A 20,653-nucleotide genomic window follows, 5' to 3' on the forward strand; every position below is an offset into this window, starting at 1 on the left:
TTTTTATCGATGAGGAAACGGATACTCTTCTCATGCATCTCAGACTGAGACTACATACCTGAATACCAGTGTTAATACCAAAGGCAGGAAAAGAACTCTCTGCTACCTCTTCTGGACTTGGCTTTGTTGATACGCAAGCAAAACCAGCAGAATTGTCTTCAGTTTCATGTTTTCAAAGAGGTTTTGCTCCTGGAGCTATTATTTCAGTAGCAGTGGTAAATCTCTCCACCTAGAAAAGAAACCCTTCTTTGGTTGAAGGAGTACTTTGAACAGCTCCTCGAGTTTGGGGGAGAGATGTTAAGATAACTGGGAGAAATAATAAATGGTCCTTGTTCAGCCGCACACTCGGATTTGCAGTGGCTGAGCATGGTGGCTGGATGTTGAGAAAGCATATGAGAAGAGAATGGGAGAGGGTTGCGGTGATTTTCAGTGAAGAGAAACGGGAAGGAAGAATGGATGGTTTCTGTTATGCATTGTGTGATGCACATCTTATTCCTTGTCTCCCCACAGAATCTTTATTAAACTTTATAAAAATAATGTGGGAACCTGGATTTGATTTTTAGGCCAAATACTGACTGCAGTTTCATGGGAGACTCAGAGCTGACTCGCTGAGATGACCCAAGGGAGGCTGACACATCTAGGTTCCACGTGTGCCTGTGGTCCTTGTATTCATTTCCCTCTGGCAGTATATGTATCACTTCTCTTTTATATAGCATCTGAAAGGGTTTTAGATGTTTAAAGGACACAGTGGTCCCTACCCTAAAACCTCTCAATATTTTGTTTAAGTTAAATAATTTTTGTTCTGTAATCACCATTATCACATCACCCCCAGACACACTGGCATCCTAATAGCCCTTCTGTAGGCGGGCCCACACCTATTTGCAAACCCCAGATATATTTGTACATTAGTAAGTACTTAGACCCTGCTTGATCTCTGCACATCCTCTAGTAATACGGTCTGTTTAGGGTAGATTCTCCATCGCTGTATTTTGTGCTTAGCAAACTTCACTGTTAACACGTTAATTGTATTCCACTAAAGTTCATTACGTAACTACTTAGCTCAAACCCGTAAAACATGTTTGAAAAATTGGACATTTTGAGTCTAAGTTCTGTATTTTACATCCATTTTAACATATGTGAAGACAATTTGTTCTAGTCCTTTATTACTGAGTTTTGAGATACTAAGAGATACTGGTTTTCCTTCTATTTTTTTCCCCTACCTCATGATTAAAGTATAAATTTTATAACACATTATTCACAAATAATAATTCATTAATCAACATTCTTTAAATAGATACCAGATACAAACCCACCTAAATGAACTAGAGTCAAGCATTGTATTCTTGTACTGAGCACAAGAATATTATGGGACATTTGTTAAAGCCTTTCTGAAACTAAAGCTACTCTTGGGCTCAAATGTAGTCATGCCTTTTTCTCTGTCTAATAATCTCATCAGTACAGGACCGACTTTTTTTAGTGAACCTGTGCTACTTCCTCACGTCAGGGATTTCTGTTCTGAGTGCTCACAGTTTACCTTTCAGTGAGTTGTCTTCAAAATCGTCAGAAATTGATTCCAGGCCTGTTTAATTTCTCCACTCCTCCTTGCCCATTTCTTCTCTTCTCTAGCATTCTCCATGATCTCTCAGTTTTCATTTGATGACTTTACAAAGATACCAGCAATTGGAGGAGCAAGAACGATGGGTTAATAACAGCGGGTTGACATTTTAGAGCATGAGAAACCACCTACCTCCTCACTTGGCCTTTTAAGAGGAATGGAGAGGGATAAGGGAAGAGGATTTACAACAGGTTAGAAAATAAAGCCTATGAGAAAAAGCTAAAGGTGGCATATTTGTCCCCCCAGAAGAGAAATCTGAAAACTTTACTTGTAGTGTGATGGCCAGCTGTTTTGCACATTCCACGAAGACCGAACAAAAGGAAATGGATTTAAGCTGGATTATTCAAAGATTTATACTGAGGATAAATAGAGATTTTATGATTCTAAATAAATTGTTCATCTCTGGAGTGACTTTTTAGAGGAAGTAGGATTTTTTTCCCTCCCCTCTAAAGTCTCTAAAAATAACAGATTTTCATCTCTCAGTAATGGTGTAGCCTTATAGTGCTTCCCAAGGCTAACAGAGATACTGGCTGACGTTTACAAGTCCTTTCTGGCCCAGTGATTCTGTCTTTTGACAAATCTCACCTCACACCTAGAGATCTGATGCCTTAGAGCCACTCCTATTTTTTCTCTTTCTGTCAATTAAAGTGCTATTAACATTCCATCATGAATCTGCTAATGGAAAAGTAACTATGCAGTTTAGTGTACTATTCTGTATAAAAATAAAACTCAATATGTTTATGTAAAATATAAATGCTTCATATAATATTTCAGTAATTTAAATGGCAGGAGATACTTGAAAATTGTTTTTAATGACAATCTGTATTTTTCAATTCACCTTAAGAGTTCTGGCTGGGGGCTTCCCTGGTGGCGCAGTGGTTGAGAGTCTGCCTGCCGATGCAGGGGACATGGGTTTGTGCCCCGGTCCGGGAAGATCCCACATGCCGCGAAGCGGCTGGGCCGGAGCCTGTGCTCCGCAACGGGAGAGGCCTGTGTACCGCAAAAAAAAAAAAAAAAAAGAGTTTTGGCTGAACATTTTTCTGTCTGTTGTGAAATTGAATATGCCATACATTTATTTTTAGTTCATCTTTCAAATATTTCATTAGTAGGTAGTTTTTTTTAGCTAAATTATTCTACAACTGGAGGTATTTTTCACTATAGTACTTTTTAGAAACTAGATTACTCTTAAGCTGGTCATATTATCTATCTCAAAAGAACAAATGCTATTTGAGAATATCCCAAATTTTTTCTGGTTTGGAAATAAAATAAATAATAGATATAGTCAGAATATCAAAGTAAATGCATAAAATATTTCCATAACAGTTACTGCACCATTTAGACAGGAAGTGTCATTCCACTTGACCTTCATTACTTTGTACTTCATTGAGAATTAAAGACAGAGAAGGTAAATTAATATAAAACCTTTGACTTCTGGATCTCTACTTACAAGTGGTGTGACCTTGGGCAATCGGTTTAATCTTTGTTAAGCTTCAGTTTTACCATTTATAATATAACATGGTAATGGCTCAGTGCTTATTAAGATCGATGGAAAATGAATGCAGAATGCTTAGCATAGTGCTTGTCACAGACAATTCCATTGTGAATATTTACATATTGATATTAATTTAGTATTCTAGGTTGACTTTATGATTACTCGGATTGAGTCTCCATTCTAATTTTGTTGCTTTAACTCTATTATAATTTAATTTTAGTCTTTTCAAACTATGTGGGAGTTTGACAGTAATATATATATTTATAAATTTATTTTTAGTTTCATCCCCCCTGCCCCCATTCTTTTTTTTTTTAATAAACTTATTATTTATTTATTTATTTATTTAGGTCTGAGTTGGGTCTTTGTTGCTGCACGTGGGCTTTCTCTAGTTGCGGCGAGTGGGGGGCTACTCTTCATTGCAGTGTGCGGGCTTCTCATTGCCGTGGCTTCTCTTGATGCGCAACATGGACTCTAGGCACGCGGGCTTCAGTAAGTTGTGGTTTGCGGGCTCTGGAGCACAGGCACAGTAGTTGTGGCACACGGGCTTAGCTGCTCTGTGGCATGTGGGATCTTCCCGGACCAGGGCTCGAACCCGTGTCCCCTGCATTGACAGGCAGATTCTTAACCACTGTGCCATCAGGGAAGCCCCCCCCACCATTCTTAATGTCATTGGTTGGGGATAAAAATGGATCTTCTTCTACACATTATCCTCTATAAAATATATACCTGTGGTTTTTAAAAATGATGTGCTACAGTTCCCAAAGCAGGTTCCAAATGGTCTTTCCAGTCTTCTGGTTTATAGGTTGACAAGATCTATAAAGGTTGTCATGACAGGTTTATTTGCAATCATTGGGATGTATCACCTGGGGCAGTATGTTGCCTGTGAGAGCCTTTGTAGAACATTTGGTCCTATTTAAAATATCCATGAGTGTATTCGGTCCATGCCACATGGTTTTGGACAGGACCAAATATCAAGGACCTTTTGGCATGGACCGAATAAATGTTTGATGGACTTTTTGGACTAGGACTAAATGTTCCTACAAATATCAAGGACGTTTTGGCATGGATCAAATGTCTTATGAACCAAATGTCTTATGGATGTTTTGGACAGGACCAGATGTCTGCTAACCATGGGAGTTGATGAAGTGGTTGACATCTTATAAACAAAAAACATTGAGAGTGGGTAGGTTAATGGCTTGCTGTGTTCTGGGGTTCGGTAACCTAAAATTACCTTAGAATCATTGGGAGTTTCACAGACTTCTTGGAGTTAGAAAGAAACTTGGAGTTGACCCTTGTCCTGCCTTCAGCTATTGTAGGAATGACCTTCATCATTCTGCATCTGTGATTGGTGGGCATTCTGCCTCTGAGCACTGTACATGGATGGATGGAAGGAAGAAAAGAAAGTTCTTCCTTGCAGTGCTTGGCGTTCTGTGGGAAACAGACATTTACAATGTCCTTAATGTGCAGCGAAAGTCACGTGGAGTCTAGCTTCTTTTTTCTGTACTTGAGACAGGGGTCAGTGTTCTGAAGTGAAGATGGAGTCCAGTGTCTAACAAAGGAAAAGAGGTCTATATTTTACTTGCTCTAGAGCAATGGTTCCCATCCTTATCAGACCCAATGCCCCCTTTTGTGGCACATAATTTTAATGTGCCTCATAATATTCTGAAACAAAATTTGTAGATAATAATAACCTATATTTATATACTTATTAAAAAAACAATCCGTATAACACTCTTAACTATAAATGTATTAAGAGAAACAAAGTAATTTATACTATGTTTTTCAGTATGTGACTCAGCCACACTGCAAGTGATTATAAAAGTCAGATACTTGTTTCTGCGTGTAGAATCATTTGTAGTTTGCTACACTTGCAAAGTGCAGTATGTGTGCCGCTGATACATGAGATTGTCAGAAATGGAGCTCAACTTTCCTGAAATTTCTAAATGATAAGGACTTACTCTCTCCATTTATGCAGTAGTCGCTTTCCAGGAAACATCCAGTATATATTAAAACGATGCAAAAAGGCCTTTGTGTTTATATGAGCAATGGCATTAGGTTCTAGACTCAGATTATGAACTTTTTAAGTTCGAGATATCTTTGTGTTTCTTTTTTTCTTAGTACCTGTTTTATTAAGGGTATACATTTAAAATAATATGATCCAGTTACTTGTATTAATTTTTTCTGTGTGGATACGTTGTCAGTTGATATACAGATAAGCTCACTTGCTTCTCTTTTGTGTTGAATTTTGAAAATATATCAGTGGAGACACATGTACAATTATTTGCCTCAGAACTATCAACATAATAATTTATATTAATAGATTTCCTAATACTGGGTCATTCGTTGATCCCCAGAATAAATATTGTTTGGCCATGATGACATATTTTCTTAACATTTTATTGGAGGTTTCCAGTCTTCTGCCCTTGTATATTGTGTTGTTTGCCTTCTTTTTTGTTCTTTCCTTTTTAAATTTTTATTGGAGTATAGTTGATTGACAATGGTATGTTAGTTTCAGGTGCACAGCATAGTGAATCAGTTATACATATACATATATCCACTCTTTTTTTAGATTCTTTTCCCATATAGGCCATTACACAGTATTGAGTAGAGTTTTTTTTTTTTTTTTTTTGAGCAACAGGGATGTCCAGAAGTTCATTAGAAAATTGTGCCGAACACAGGACAATGTGTCATTGATAGGATTGTTTTGTATATTGCAGTAATACACCCAGCTACTCCAATAACCAAAAATGCTCTCATAAATTTCCTTTACAATGCCCATGAGGCCGCACCATCCATTTGAGAATCTGTGCCCTGTGCTGATTCCAGTATAACTTTACCAGCACCTTGAAGCCCTGGGAACTTCCTTAGGTCAAAAAACTTACATGAACCTGTGCATGTAAAATGTGCTGTAGAAATCTTTAGTCTTTATTTAACCCCTTTTCACTAATTTACTAGATTTTATTTTTAAATTACTTAGAAATAGATTAGAAACAAGCCCCCATGCATAAGAAAACACACCTAGAACACCAGATACTACTTTTTAAATTTCTTTTTTTAATTATGGTAAAATACACAGAGCATAAAATTCATGATTTAACCATGTTTAAGTTTGCAGTACGGTAGCATTAAGTGTAGTCACATTGTTCAGCCGTTACCACTGTCCATCTTTGGAACCTTTACATATCCCAAAGTGAAACTCTGTACTTATTAAACAATAACTCCACATTCCAGCCCTTGGCAACCATTTATCCTACTTTCTGTCTCTATGAATTTGACTGTTCTGTATACCTTATATAATTGGAATCATGCAATAATTGTCTTTTCTGTCTGGCTTATTTCACTTAGCAAAATGTCTTCAAGGTCTATCCATTTTGTTGTACGTATCAGAATCTCCTTCTTATTTAAGGCTGAATAAGATTCCATTGTTTGTATATACTACAGTTTATTCATCTGTTGATACACATTTCAGCTGTTGAGTCTTTTGTCTATTGTGCATAATGCTGCTGTGAACATGGGTGTATAAATATCTCTTTGAGACGCTACTTTTAATTCTTTTTGGGTATATACCCAGAAGTGGAATTGCTGGATCATATGGTAATTCTATTTTTTATTTTCATTTTTTAGAATCAAAAAATTATATTTTTTAAGTTTAAACTGCCATAACATTTTCCATAGTGGCTGCACCATTTCATATTCCCATGACATCCTTCCCAACACTTGTTAATTATGGGTTTTTGATAAGTACCTGGCCTAATGGGTGTGAGATGGTATCCCATGGCTGTTTTGATATGCATTTCCCAAACGATTAGTAATGTGGAGCATCTCTTCATGTGCGTATTGGCTATTTGTATATCTTCTTTGGAGAAAAGTCTATTCAAGTCCTTTGTCCATTTTTTAATTGGGTTATTTGTCTTTTTGTTGTTGAGTTGTAAGAGTTCTCTCTATATATTCTGGATATATTAATCCTTTATCAGATACTTAATCTGAAAATACTTTCTCCCATTCTGTGGGCTGTCTTTTCTTTTTACTGTCTATTAATGCACAAGTTTTAAAGTATGATGAAGTCCCATTTAGCTATTTTTTCTTTTGTTACTTGTACTTTTGGTGTCTTATCCAAGAAATCATTATCAAAGCCAATGCCATGAAGCTTTCCCCTCTGTTTTCTTCTAAGAGTTTTATGGTTTTATCCCTTATGTTTAGACCTTTTATGCATTTTGAGTTAACTTTTTTATATGGTACAAGGTAAGAATCCAACTTCATTTTTTTTTTTTTTTTTTTTTTTAGCCGCACCCTGCAGCTTGTGGGATCTTAGTTCCCTGACCAGAGATCAAACCCTGGCCTTTGGCAGTGAGAGTGCAGAGTCGTAACCACTGGACTGCCAGGGAACTCCCCCAACTTCGTTCTTTTACATGTTTTTTGGTTTTTGTGTGTGTGTGCTTTGTTTTGTTTTGGCTGCAATGCAAGGCTGCGGGATCTCAGTTCCTCTACCAGGGATTGAACCCAGGCCACAGCAGTGAAAGCCTGGAATCCTAACCACTAGGCCACCAGGGAACTCCTTAATTTACCAGATTTTAAACTTTTCACTTTCAGAATTGTTAGCTATCTCACCATTATAATATCAGTCTTTGTTAGCTATCCCACCATTATAATATCAGTCTCCTTTCACATACATTTTTCTACTTAATTTTTAAAATATTTTACTTATTTTGTAATTTGTGTTATGCAGTCATTTTTATTCTTAAATATAAGCACATTCTTTTTAAATTTTGAAATTATTTTAGCTTTGTTTTCTTTTTCAGTCTTTCTTATTTTTAACCATGATATGTCTTATCTCTTTTTGCACTCGCCCACTTGATATATCATTTACTTGGTTTGAATGCTATTTTTCGAATATTATTTTTATTATAAAGTGATATGTGATTATTATAAAAAGAATTACCAAAAAAGGTATGTAAATTAGAAAATGAAAAGCATTCATAATCCTAGTCTCAAGGGATAATAACAATTTTGTATATATCCTTCTAGATACTGATTGTGTATATTCATAAACACATATTTAATCTATCCATACACTCTTACATCCTGTTTTTTTCACATAATGTATCCTGAACATTTTTCTATGTTGACTCATATAGAGCCATCACGTTTTTAATGCTCTTATAAGAATAAATTTATATGGCTATAGCATGATTTGTTTAATCAGCTCCCTGTTACTGGACATTTAAGTTGAGTATATTCTTTTCATATTGTTAAAATATATAAATATGTTTAGGACAGATCTCTAAAAAGGATCATAGTGTTTGGATTAGGGTATTTATTGAGGCTTTTGAAATATATAGTCTGTTGCCCTCCAAAAGGTTGTAACAGTTCTACTCTCAGGAATAGTATGTGAGTTTACTTATACTCCCACACCATTTCTTACAATTTACCATACTGATTTGGCTAAAAGTATTTTATTACTTTTCTTTTTGGTGATTAGTGAGATTGATTATCTTTTTAAGTTTACAGGGCTTCTATATTTCCTCTGCTTGCCATTCTCGTGCTTTATTTTTTGTTTCTTTATTGTTGCTTACTCTATATTAGTTTGTTGGTTTTATCTTACCTAGTTTAAGTATTTTAAATAATAGTTTTCTCATTACCCTCTTTCTGTAGTTCTTTTCCCGATTCTTGTAGTTTTAAGTATTTTGTCTATCAGAATTGAAAAAATAATTATTTCTATCTTTTTAAATATTCCTGGATTTAAAAGAGGGAGCAAGAATCATGACTTAAAGATGACAGTTTTAGGAAGATCCCATATCCTGTCCTACATCTGGCACTTGGGGTGACTTTTTCCATCCACTTGCCCCCTGTAGGAGCCCTCTGGCTCTCCTTAATGAAGCTCTAAAATGACTGTTTAATGGTCTAAAAGCATATAACTTTTGCAAGTCTAGAGACTTTACAGACTAAAATTTCCTCCTCGGAGTATTTTGCTAGTACTAGATTAAGACTAAAGTGGTAGAAATACATCATTCTCTCATAACAGACACCACTAATCTGCTAGGTATAAAATCTTTGGATTTCTGCTTTAGATAAAATCACTAGTCTTTTAGCAAACTGTGGTCAGAAATGCTACACTATAGAAGGAAAGGTACAACAAAGTTTCCATTTAGAAAAGATTTGGTCTTCTATGAGCAGGGAACCAAGTGTTAGTCAATTTTCAAGACAGTTTCATAGGAAGGAGGTAAATGGAATGTCTGTAATCTGGTATTTAAAATATTCTTTTTTAAAAAAATGTTATTGGAGTATAGTTGATTTACAATGTGTTAGTTTTTGCTGTACAGCAAAGTGAATCAGTTATGCATATATCCACTCTTTTTTAGATTCTTTTCCCTTATAGATCATTATAGAGTATGGAGAAGACTTCCCTGTGCTATACAGTAGGTTCTCATTAGTTATCTATTTTATATATAGTTGTGTGTATATGTCAACCACAATCTCCCAGTTAATCCCCCCTCCTGCCCCCCAGCTTTCCCCCCGGTAGTCATAAGTTTGTTTTCTACTAAAGTATTCTTAAAATTATATTTTTAATTATAATTATTGACAATCAAATTTTTACTAAATTTTAAAATACCTTTATTGAGATATAATTCCCCAACCATACAATTTGCCCTTTTTAAGTGTAGAATTCAGTGTTGTTTAGTATATTCACATTGTAGTGCAACCATTACTGTAGTCAATTTTGGAACATTTTCATAACCTCCAAAAGAAACCTGTATCCTTGGGCAGTCACCTCCAATTTCCTCCTTCCCCCCCCCCCCCCGCCCCCCCCCCCCCCGCCCCCCGCATCCCCAGGCTTAAGCAGCCACTACTCCTATTTCTGTTTGACATTTCTGGGCATTTCATATAAATAGAGTCATACACTCTGTGGTCCTTTTGTTTGACCTCTATCACTTAGCATAATAATGTTTGTAGCCTCTATCAGTACTTCATTCCTTATATGCCCAATAATATTCCATTGTATGGATATGCCGCGTTTTGTTTATCCATTAATCAATTGATGGATATTTGGGTTGTTTCCATCTTTTGGCTGTTAACGAATAATGCTGCTTTGACCATTGATTTATAGCTTTTTGCATGGACTTATGTTTCATTTCTCTTGGGTACGTACTTAGGAGTGGAAATATTAAATCAAATGGTAACTCTGTTTAACTTTTTGAACTGTCAGCGTGTTTTTAAAAGTCAGTGCACCATTTTATATTTCCACCACCAGTGTATGGGGGTTCTGATTTCTTCACATACTCACCAACACTTGTTATTATCTGACCTTTAGATTCTAGCCATCCTGGTAACCACTATGTCAGGGGTCCCCAACCCCCAAGTCATGGACTGGTACCGGTCCGCAGCCTGTTAGAAACTGGGTGGCACAGCAGGAGGTGAGTGGTGGGCAAGCAGAGCTTCATCTGCCGCTGCCCATCGATCACATTACCTCCTGAGCCGCCTCCCCCCGTCCGTGGAAAAATTATCTTCCACGAAGCCCGTCCCTGGTGCCATAAAGGCTGGGGACCGCTGTGCTATATGGCAGGCACCCTGGTGTGAAGTAGTATCCTGTTGTGTTTTTTTGCGTTTTTTTGCGGTACGCGGGCCTCTCACTGTTGTGGCCTCTCCCGTTGCGGAGCACAGGCTCCGGACGTGCAGGCTCAGCGGCCATGGCTCACGGGCCCAGCCACTCCGCGGCATGTGGGATCTTCCCGGACCGGGACATGAACCCATGTCCCCTGCATCGGCAGGCGGACTCTCAACCACTGCACCACCAGGGAAGCCCAAGTGTACAATATTTTTAACTGTGGGAAATGGGGAGTTGCACCATTTCTTTTTAACTTATATCTTAATGATGTAAAATGACATCTAACAAAATTTTATATTATTTATATATATATATATATATATATATATATATATATATATATATATGCCTCCTGCTATAAAGAACTGGGGGGAATAATAATCCTATTGACAGATGATGTGTTTTTATAGATTCTGGCATCATTTTATTAATAGGTTATTCCTTTTACTGAGAGAGGTTTGCTTCTGTGTAATTTGTTATTGATCTTAATTCAGCCTTCTTGAGTGTCACACAGTATAACTTCTCTTCCCATGAGAGGGCTCTTCAGCTGTTCATCAGACATCCTGTTGTCTCCTGGTCTTTTTCTAAACATTCCTCCCTCCATCAGCCTTTGCTCAAATGAAGGAGTTTATAGTCCTCTACACCTCCTCTCTGGACATAATCCTATTGGTGTCCTTCCTAGGAGAGTGGTTAAAGAGGGTAATTTAGACATTATTGGACCAGTGAAAAGTATATTAGGGCTGTAGTTATTATACTTTGGAATTACATACTTGTACACGTTTTGTTTGTACTAACTTTTCTGTAACCTTTTACTGTCATTTTCTTCCTTTCATTAATTGAGCTCTTCCACTGACTTACTGGATACATCAATTTGTTGAGATATATTAGTAGCAGGTATTGATATTTTAAGTAAATGATCTGCATGTGTCAGTCACCCCCTCTAACTAGCCTTTCCTCACCCCAAGACCTGAAGTGTTTTCCTGCCACCTTTTCCTCCCCCATGAGATGGGGGCCACAGCTCTTACTCCCACTCGCTCTGCCCTCGATGCCCTGAGTTGTGCTTGCCATCACGTGGGTATTTCATATGTTTTGAATGAAAGAAAGTATATTGAAATTGTTCATTTTCTTGACTATCTCTTTTGATTCTGGATACAGCTCTCTAGAGTCAGGACCCATGATTTATTCAACTTTGACTTGATTGCCTAACATAATCCTTGACGCATAGATGCTAGAATTCTGGCTGTATAGGTTAGATTATTTTGAAGACTTACATGGCTAGAGACTGATTGGAGGTGTATAGTATAGAAGACATGAGGCTAAAAGGCATGTGGGTCCAAATCCTAGCATCCTTGCAATGCCATGCTCAGAAGTTTTTGGTTAAACAGTTGATACAAATTTAAACATTTTAGAAAAATAGTTGTGGGAGGAGTATAGAAATTGGAAGATAAAGGTAATTAAATTCTGAATATGTTGATATGCAGGGGGAAGTTTCCTTCGTAGAAACTCTCTGTGCTGATCGGATCAGAATTTACCTGTCTTAAGGGGAAACCCTAAAAAGAACTGCAAATATAACTTGAATATTTTGTTTTAGTTGAAAACATAGGTATAATGCCATTCAGCAATCTTTTGATGTACGATCATGGCCTTTTTGGGGGGAGTATGAATCACTGTAGTTCACAGCTGTCTTTTTTGCATATCCAAAATGAACCCCTTGTGTCCAGTTTTTTTTCAATTAAAGATACTTGCAAAGAAATATGAATGAAGAATCCTTTTAGATTTAATTTTTTTGCTTGTCTCTGTTGGACAATTTCTCACACTTATCTAATTCAGTGGCCTTTTAAAATAGCTTGCTTTATTACTTTTTTCCAAGGCATCCAACTTAGTTTTCAGGAGGAAACCAAAACAAATAAAAAACAAAACACAAACCCAACTCTTTCATTTTGTATATATTGACTGGCATAATGTTTCATTTGAAAAGTTTTTGCTTTTTTTTTTAACTTAAAGGTGGAACAGATGGCACAAGAAAGAAAAGAATACGCTTATGGGCTAGCTAAGCAGAGATTTCTGGTTATACCCCAGTATGCACAGTCCCTCCATATCTATTTTCTAGACACAGAGTTACACAGCTAGTGACTGTATTTCCCAGCTGTACTGGTGGCCAGGTGAAGCTAGGAAGCTAGGTTCTGGTCACAGGGATATGAGGAGAAATGAGTTACAACTTTTGGGTTGTCCCCTTAAAGAGAAAGCACATTCCCTCACTTCCTCTCCTTGTCCCTCCCACTGACTGCAAGTTCATGGGCCAGTGGAATCCTGAACAGATATACCTAACCTGAGTCGGAAGCCATGTCATGAAGGTGGCAGAGCAATAAGATAGAAGGTGCTTGGGTCTCTCACAGTATCAAGCTGACCGCAAGCCCCGGACTGCTTTGTGAAAGAGCGATGGAATTCTTTTCTCTCGTGTTTAAACCACTTCCACTGCCTGAACCAGGATCCTGATTAAAACTTTAAGGTACATGGAAATTTGGCAAAAGCTTGGCACCACACGGAATTGATTTATTCTGAGTTGGTTAAAGTAGAAAAGGGAATCTTCATCGGATTACGTACTGAAGGGAAATGTTCAAAGTGGTGAAAGGATGATGTCAGCTCACATCAGATATGAGACATGTGGTCATCCAAGTCTGGTTTAATAATTCCTCTGAACAGGCTATGGAGATAGTGTGTAAAATTTGGGATGTTTGATGGGGGAAAGTATAATATCCTTGTCTTTTTAAAAATATGCTTAAAGATCATTGCCTGTATATTAATAGTGAGGGTTACAAGAGTTGATTCACACTATTTTAATTTTAATTTAGCCTAAAATCAATTTACTTCCTGCTGATTAGCAGGGAAAATTACAAAATGTTCAATGTTGCTTAAGCCTTGGTCCAATCTGATTATTTAAACAGTCTACTTATGTAGTGTTCAGATAAAAATGTTTCATCCCTTGTCATCCTTCCTTCCTGCTGTTCTCCGTAATTGGTGTGGGGCACTGTGAGTGGGCAGGGAGGGAAGAGTGACTTTCTTGAGCTCATTGCAGCGGGAACAGGGTCTAGTCCCTTAGATGTAACGCCCTCTTCCTCCTCTGATCGTGGAGGTAATGGCTCTCACCTAGGTGCTCCTGGTATCACAGTTGAAGTCTCTGGTGTTGTAACTCATGGCCTGCTTAGAGCCTGCCTGTTTGAGCTGCCTCAAAGTGCAGGCCTCGGAATCTCTCACCTGAGTCTCTGTATGGCTGCGGGCTGGGTGGTTTTCCCGCCTGCCATACTGGGCCATGTAGCAGGCCTGGTGTCTGTCTGCTCAGTTTTTACTGTCCCTGAGAATTGGATGTGCCTTGGTTGGGAAAATTCAATCCCAGATGTTCCCTGCCTGAACATGGTGTGGTCCTTTGTAGTGCCGATGTTGATAAAGGCTCCACTTGGGAGAAAGTATGGGGGAGGAATGGAGGCGGGGATGGTTGTGAAACTTTGGAAGTAAAAGTAATTTGCTGTGATCAGAATGTGAGATTTATGTGCATGAGTGATGAGATGGGAACGTGGGTTGAAACAAACGAGATTAAAGAAGATGATCTTATTCAACTTTAATCATTGGAGAGGGATGACCAAATTTTTATAAATAAATTGCATAATTTTGATTCGGTCTGACAGTTTAAAAATTTGGAATTACACAAATGTTTGAGGCAAAAAATTGCATTAGTCAGATACACTTTTCAGTGTATTTCTTTCAAGGTACTTTTTATAGTATGAAGATATATATATATATCTGTATGCAGTTTAAAACTACTGTATCTGTTTTCCCTCTATGAATTGTGTTTATGTCTTTTGTTATTTAGAGTATTGGTGTTTTTCTTGTCAGTTAATGTTAATTCATTATGAGTTATAAAAATATACGTTTTCTTTTTTTGTGGTATCTTTGTGTGGTTTTGGTATCAGGATGATGGTGGCCTCATAGAATGAGTTTGGGAGTTTTCTTAACTCTGAAATTTTTTGGAACAGTTTCAGAAAGATGGGTGTTAACTCTTCTTTAAATGTTTGATAGAATTCGCCTGTGAAGCCATCTGGTCCTGGAGTTTTGTTTGTGTGGAGTTTTCTTTTTTTTTTTTGGCGGTATGTGGGCCTCTCACTGTTGTGGCCTCTCCCGTTATGGAGCACAGGCTCCGGACGCGCAGGCTCAGCGGCCATGGCTCACGGGCCCAGCCGCTCCGCGGCATGTGGGATCTTCCCATACCAGGGCACGAACCCGTGTCCCCTGCATCGGCAGGCGGACTCTCAACCACTGTCCCACCAGGGAAGCCCTGTGTGGAGTTTTTTATTCACATTTTCAATTTCAGTACTTGTGATTGGTCTGTTCATATTTTCTATTTATTCCTGGTTCAGTCTTAGGAGATTGTACCTTTCTAAGAATTTGTCTGTTTCTTCCAGGTTGTCCATTTTATTGCTCTAGTAGTCTCTTATGATGCTTTGTATTTCTGCGATGTCCGTTGTAACTTCTCCTTTTTCATTTCTAACTTTATTGATTTCGGCCCTCTCTGTTTTTTGTGAGTCTGGCTAGAGGTTTATCAATTTTGTTTATCGTTTCAAAGAACAAGCTTTTAGGTTCATTGATCTTTTCTATATTTTTCTTCATCTCTATTCATTTATTTCTGCTCTGATCTTTATGATTTCTGTTAATTTCAGTTTGTTCTTCTTTTTCTAGTTGCTTTATATGTAAGGTTAGGTCGTTTATTTGACATTCTTCTTGTTTTCTGAGGTAAGCTTGTATCCCTGTAAACACCCCTTTTAGAACGGCTTTTGCTGCATCTCCTAGGTTTTGGATTTTCATGTTTTTGTTTTAATTTGTTTCTAGGTATTTTTAAATTTCCTCTTTGATTTCTTCAGTGATCCATTGGTTGTTACGTAGCATATTGTTTAGCTTCCATGTGTTTGTGTTTTTTACAGTTTTTTTCTTGTAGTTGATTTCTAATATCATAGCACTGTGGTTGGAAAAGATGCTTGATATGATTTCAGTTTTTGTAAATTTACTGATGTTCACTTTGTGGTGCTCACTTTGTGGCCCAGCATGTGATCTGTCTTGGAGAGTGCTCCATGGGCACTTGAGAAGAATGTATATTCTGTTGCTTTTGGATGGAATGCTGTATAAATATCAGTTAAGTCCATCTGGTCTAATGTGTCATTTAAGGTCTGTGTTTCCTTATCGATTTTCTGTCTGGATGACCTATCAATTGATGTAAGTGGGGTGTAAAAGTCTCCCACTATTGTGTTACTGTCGATTTCTCCTTTTATGGCTGTTAGCATTTGCCTTATATATTGAGGTGCACCTTTGTTGGGTGCATATATATTTACAATTGTTATATCATCTTCTTGAATTGATCCCTTGATCATTATGGAGTGTACTTTTTTGTCTCTTGTGACAGGCTTTATTTTAAAGTTTATTTTGTATGATATAAATATTGCTACTCCAGCTTTCTTTGATTTCCATTTGTGTGAAATACCTTTTTCCATCCCCTCCCTTTCAGTCTGTATGTGTCTCTAGAACTGAAATGGTTCTCTTGTAGGAAGCATATCTATGGGTTCTGTTTTTGTATCAGACTATACTATAAAGCTGCAGTAATCAAAACAGTATGGTTCTGGCATAAAAACAGACATATAGATCAGTGGAACAGGATAGAAAGCCCAGAAATAAACCCATGCACTTATGGTCAATTAATCTATGATAAAGGAGGCAAGTATACAATGGAGAAAAGGCAGTCTCCTGAATAAGTTGTGCTGGGAAAACGGGACAGCTACACACCAGTCAGAATAGGCATCATTAAAAAGTCTACAAACAGTAAATGCTGGAGAGGGTTGGAGAAAAAGGAACGCTTCTGCACTGTTGGTGGGAATATAAATTGGTGCTGCCACTATGGAAACAGTATGGAGGCTCCTTAAAAAACTAAGAATAGAGCTTCTATATGATCCAGCAATCCCGCTCCTGGGCATATATCTGGAGAAAACGCTAATTCTAAAAGATGCATGCACTCCAGTGTTCACAGCAGCACTGTTTACAATGGCCAAGACATGGAAGCAAACTAAGTGTCCATTGACGGATGAATGGATAAAGAAAATGTGGGGTGTGTGTGTGTGTGTGTGTGTATGTATATATATATATATATATATTAGCGCAACATGGATGGATTTAGAGATTATCATATTAAGTGAAGTAAGTCAGATAGAGAAAGACAGGTATCATATGTTATCACATACGTAATCTAAAAAGCAATATAAATGAACTTATTTACAAAACAGAAATAGACCCACAGACATAGAAAACACACTTATGGTTACCAAAGGGGATAGTGGGGGAGGGGAGAAGATAAATTAGGAGTTTGGGGTTAAGATATGCACACTACTATATATAAAATAAACAAGGGCCTATTGTATAGCATGGGGAACTATATTCAATATCTTGTAATAACCTATAATGGAAAAGAATCTGAGAAAGCATACACACACACACAAGTGAATCACTTTGCTGTGCACTGGAAAAAAAAAAATCTACATTTTGCTACTCATTAATTACTGATAGTTTTCCCTATTCTGTAGTTTGCCTTTCTACTTTACTTATGGTAATTTTTTAAAACATTTGTAGGTTTGGGGACTTTTTAGTTTGTTTTATATTGGCTTGTATATTTCAATCTAGACCACTTTTTAAAGAATTGTCAGCATGAAGGCCTAGCTCTGTATCAGAGAAACCTAACCTGACCGTGGCCTAAAGAAGATAGGTGTTTATTTCTCTTGTGTAACGGATCCAGGGTTAACTAGAGCTGGGGTGCTCTGCCTCACATGACCATTCGGGGACCTGAGTTCCTGCCCTCTCATTGCCCTACTGTCCCTGGACATTGTCTTAATTCACATGGTGGAACAAGACTACAGGGACACCCATTTTCTAGCTCGTACGTAGGAACAGGAGAGAGCGTCCAAGGCTGCATTTTCCTTTTACACACATCGTGATTTGGTGAGAAATGGGGTGAAGTGGCTACAGCTAGCAGCAAGGCAAGATAAGCAATGCAGTCTCCAGCTGCCATGTTCCAAGCCACTACTCTTATTACAATAGAAGGAGAGAACCTGTTTTTGTTGTTGTTGTTGTTGGGTTCGTTTGTTTTGTGTGTGTGTGTGTGTGTGAGAACCTGTTTTTAAGGGGCAGTCACAAGCTTCCACCCACTTCTTTGTTTCTTCTGGTCTTCTAACAGAATTCTCCCTTTCCACAATTCATGTAAATATTCAGTTACATTTTCTTATGCTTTCTTCATGTTGTATATTCCCCTCCCGCTCTCCTCCCTCTCTTCCTGTCATCCAGCTGGTGAATAAGTGTCTTGTGCTCCTGCCATAGGAGTTAGCTTTGGGGATATCATGGTGACAGAAACCAGGGGCTCTCTTCCCTCATAGCTCATAGTCTAGTGGGTGAGAAAGACATTAAATCTGGTTTTAGGAGGGATCTGTGGACCCTGGGAGCCCTGAGACCATTTTCATAGTAATACTAAGATGTTGTTTGCCTTTTCTATTGCGTTGTTTGCTCTAATGGTACAAAAGTAGTAATGGTCAAACTGCTGAATCATGTCAGTAGCATGAGATTGTACCAGTAGTCATTGTATTCTTCACTACTAAGCATTTGTGATTTAAAAAATGCTGAAGTCATAAGCATGATGATTTTTATCAAATCTTGACCATTAAGTACATATGTCTTTAATATTCTGTGTGACCAAATGGGAAGTACTCCCAAACTACTTTTGCATATGCCAGAGCACGTTGGTTGTCGTGAGGAATAGCAGCTGTGTGATTGATTGTGAATTGAACTAGTTGCTCTTTTCCTGGAATACCATTCCATTTTCACTTGAAAGAAAGACTAATAGAAAAATATGGTTAATCCGACTTGGGGATTTGGCAGTTAGTCAGTTGTCACTTCAAGGAAAACAGCAAACAGTATTTGTTGCCAATAATAAAATTTGAGCTTTCAAGCCAAAAAAAGGAAAAAAGAAATGTAAAAATCATGTCCCTACCACTGGGAGCTTGATATCATCTTATGACCTAAAGCTTTTTCTGGTGAAATTATGTATAATATTAAAAAGGCAATTTAAAAATAAATGCTCTTTTTTTTTTATATTGAAAATATGTCAACATTCAGTTCTCCATAACTCGGTGAACTAATTTCCAACTAAGACATGGGTAAGAGATCCATTCCAAGTACAAGATAGACCAATGGATTTTAAGCTACCAAAGTTCACGGAAATGCATTATAACCAAACTTTAAGCTACCCTTTTCAAAGTTTGGTATAGAATCAAAGAAGACTATCCACAATTATCTGCAAATGCTATTAAAATGCTCTTTCATTTTCTAACTACATTAATATGTGGAAATGGATTTTCTTCATTCAACCAAAGTAATACATTGTATCATATTAAATGCAGACATAGATAGGAGAGTTAAGCTGTCTTTTAATAAGCTATTTGCAGAAATGTAAAACAATATTACTTGTCTCACTTTCAGGGGGAGGAGGGAAATATAAATATTTCATAAAAATAATAGTTTGTTATAGCTCGTCAGCAACTTAATCACTATAATAATTCTGATCGCAATCAAGAAAAAAGGAGGAGACCTTTCTTCTACCTCCCTTGTTCTCAGAATCCCTTGGAGGGATTGTTGTAACACAGACTGCTGGGCCCCACTCCCCGACTTTGAGTCAGTAAATTCTGGGTGGGACCTGAGAATATACATTTCTTAAGTGTTGCTGATACTTAAGTGTTGCTGATCATGCTTTGAGAACCACTGTTCTAGCTGTTTCTTTGGGTTTATTGGACGAACCTGATTAAGCTGCCATTTGAGGAAAGATAAGTAGTACAGGTGTAGAGATCATGGCTGGAAGTGTCCTTAGTTGTCAGAAATTTGGGAATTAATTAAAAATTAAGCAGAAGAGCATGTCAAGAATTATTCAGTACCTGAGACTTTACCCTACTTACAAACTAACAAGTTAGCTTACCCCAGTTTCATTTTTCTTTTTTTTGGGGGGGGAGGGGCGTACACCACGCGGCTCGCAGGATCTCAGTTCCCCAACCAGGGATCGAACCCGTGCCCATGGCAGCGAGAGCATGGGGTCCTAACCACTGGACTGCTGGAGAATTCCCACCCCAGTTTCATGGTTGCTGGCAGAAGACATGAGAGGCCTGGTTCAGGGACAAAAATGACTTTATTATAGATAGCAATTGCAGTTGCCAGAGTATCAGCCTTTATGGCGATTTACCCAGCCCCAGTTCCCTAAGGGCAACACGAAGAGAGCCGTGGCTGCACAAGCAATGGGTTATGTTGCAGTAGAGGAGCCCTTAAGTTGGGGATCCCCAGTATTTTTTTCATAATGTGCAGTAAGCCCACCTGATCTTTGTCCCAGAGCATGTTATCTTTACGATGGTAGACAACAAACAGACCTGCTCTCTGTTCCAGAGGGAAGCATTATCTCTTGTCTTCTAAGACTATTCTCTATATAAACATCCTTGAAAAGATGGTTGAGAATAAAGGCAGTCGGTGCCTCTGCTCACATGTGTTCGGAAATGTGACAGAGACCCATGGAGAATTGTAGGGCAACATAGGAAAAGTTGAGAGCTTGTATATGTTAATTATTTACTGGTCCTTAATAGTAAACAGCTGAGCAAAAACAGGAGCACAGTTAGACTTGAGTTTTAGACAGTGCAGTGTATGGCCCCCTGATAAAGGAAAACCTTTCCCCCCTGTGTAATTCTAAATTATTTTCACAAATGTGTGTAACTGTCATTGGGAACAAAGTTCCTTATGCTTTATAGGTCTTCTATGAACTATAAAAACAATTTTATAACATAATGTATATAAACATTTAAAAAGTAAAGTTAATATGAATTTAGTA

The 20,653-nt window shown here is 37.7% G+C and overlaps 1 protein-coding gene across 1 annotated transcript in view; it reads left to right on the forward strand.

Moving 5' to 3' along the window:
• The window catches only part of GNAI1 (G protein subunit alpha i1), an 88,866-nt gene that overhangs the window by 26,440 nt on the left and 41,773 nt on the right, over window positions 1–20,653 (forward strand). The window lies entirely within an intron of this gene.

Source organism: Phocoena phocoena, chromosome 9 (genome assembly GCF_963924675.1).
Source record: "Phocoena phocoena chromosome 9, mPhoPho1.1, whole genome shotgun sequence".
Lineage (NCBI taxonomy): Eukaryota > Metazoa > Chordata > Mammalia > Artiodactyla > Phocoenidae > Phocoena > Phocoena phocoena.